We start from the raw sequence: 2,238 nt of genomic DNA, 5'->3' as shown, positions 1-2,238 counted from the left end.
TTGGGGGTTGCATTATATCCTATGAGGGGGCTACATGATATTCTATGCGGGGGCTCCATTATAATATATGAGGGGACTACATTATATTCTGTGAGGGGCGCCGCATTATATTCTATGAGGGGGCTACATTATATTCTATGAGGGGGCTACAATATATTTTATGAGGGGGCTACATTATATCTCTGAGGGGGGCTATCCCAACCCCTGATACATAATTAAGACATATACTACCTTATATTTACCCTGATATTAGCACGTTTTACCACACAACCGGTGGTCTTGTATCTATTTCTATGTAGCTACACAGTGGGCCCTAAGAATAATTTTCTCTGGTGGGCCTAAGGTGCTCCAGTCCGATGCTGGATCGGAGGTTGAGGAGCAGTTCTACAGTTGAGGTTAGTTGAGGAGGAAAGAGGGAAGGTGAGATAAACAATTGTTTGGAGAGTGCTGAAGTTTGGGAATAGCGAAGTAGAGTCTGGATTAGTGGAGCATACACTGTACGGGCATAAGATAGCATGGTGAAAAGTAAGTATGAGATATAACGAGGAGAGCATGGTTAATAAACAGTTATAGCTCTTACCTTCTGGTCACTTCTGGGACTTTTTTTTAATATTTCTGATGTGTACTTAAAACTGCACTTGAGAAGAAGCCCTCAGAGACCAGGATAGCTACCTGCAGATGGCACAAGAGAGGTGGATTACTTGTATCATACAGGCTATTAATACTGGAAATAGTTTCTACTGAGCCTTCAAACATGTAGGAAGTAACAGGGGTTGTCCATTAACCTGCTACAGTCACCTACGTAGAATGGCCTCCCATTTTAAGATAAAATTATTTTTTTTCAAGACAAGGAAAATCACACGTAGTCGGCAGGATTTGAACCTGCGCGGGGAGACCCCAATGGATTTCTAGTCCATCGCCTTAACCACTCGGCCACGACTACAGCTGTTTATGTAACATGAAGTCACCGGCTCATTATCTACAGACATCGGTCACTATTCTGAGGAGGAGAGGACATTAGTGTCACCGCCCAACCGTGCAATGTGCTTAATGGAAGAGACATCGATTCTCTACATGAGATACTTTCCTCTGGTGACATCTGGGACTACAGTCCTCCTGGGGATCTGATATTATTTCTTTGTTTTATTGTCTTTTGTGATGTTATGTAAGTAATAGCTGTACAATGTCGGTGACCACTTACTTGAGATGGAACCAATGGAAATTGGAAATGCCAGGTCTTGGGCCCTTGAAAGGAGATGTTGGCACAATCTCAAACTCTGCTTCTACTGTGGTCGCGCCAAACATTTTCTTTGAGACTGCAAGATTGTCCCTCAAGCAAGCAAGCCAGCGGGAAACACCTAAGTCTGGACGATTGATGAGGAGGTCACCCAGGCTTCCAGGTACCTTTTTACTCCTCAGGTAAAGTGCTGTTCAATGTGAAACTATGTTTCCAGAATCTGTGGTTATCTTGTCTTGCTTTCATTGACGGTGGGTCTGCTGCCAACTTCATTGATTCAGGGCTGGCTCTTAAATTAGGATTAGAGACAGATCAGAGAGACCTATTCAATTTCAGAAAACAGCGATGCTCCATCAATGAAAAGGTAAGAATAAAACTTCACTTTTATTACAGTGATTTAAAACATTGTGACTGACATATCACAAAGGTTATAGTAGACATTCCAGCCTTTGTCATGGTAAATAAATGACAAATATGCACTTATATATCATTGGAACAAGTAACCCATGTGTGAATATCAACCAATGCTAAAATAATCCCAACTGAAGGACACACCCTTGGGAAATCAAAGGGTTAAAATCATCTAAATGCACATGTAAAAAAAACTTAATGGCTCTGTATGTATATTGCAGTATAAAATCTCATCGAACATTCTTTCCCCTGGAGTCCTGGTTTGCAATTTGAAAATCTAAAACTATATTGAGAATCTGTTTTTTAGGTTCCCTTCCCTGACCGGCTGATGGACCTTCTCTACAGCCACAAAGGTAAGGGCTGTTATATCTCCTCGGTGGACACGGAAGTGTCTGGAAACCGCTGACACATTGTTCGCTGTTGTCCTGGCCACCTCTGATATGTGTCTCCTGATGCGTCTTTACAGTGTGTTGGTTGTACGGCAGGACCGAATTCACAGAAAAAAATCTACCATAAAAATTTGTTTTTATTAAGTATACATTAAAAAATATCCTTATATAAGAAAAAAAAGCTAATTATCTAAAAACAAT

At 41.1% G+C, this 2,238-nt stretch overlaps 1 non-coding gene across 1 annotated transcript; it reads right to left on the bottom strand.

Moving 5' to 3' along the window:
- Window positions 1–861: 861 nt before the first annotated feature.
- On the bottom strand, window positions 862–943 carry TRNAS-AGA (transfer RNA serine (anticodon AGA)). Its single transcript has one exon. It is a non-coding gene; the product is annotated as a tRNA-Ser (tRNA).
- Window positions 944–2,238: the final 1,295 nt, after the last annotated feature.

The sequence above is a fragment of the Ranitomeya variabilis genome, chromosome 2, assembly GCF_051348905.1.
Source record: "Ranitomeya variabilis isolate aRanVar5 chromosome 2, aRanVar5.hap1, whole genome shotgun sequence".
NCBI lineage: Eukaryota > Metazoa > Chordata > Amphibia > Anura > Dendrobatidae > Ranitomeya > Ranitomeya variabilis.
The sequence above is the reverse complement of the archived record's forward strand: the minus strand, read 5'-3'. Positions and strand labels throughout refer to the sequence as shown.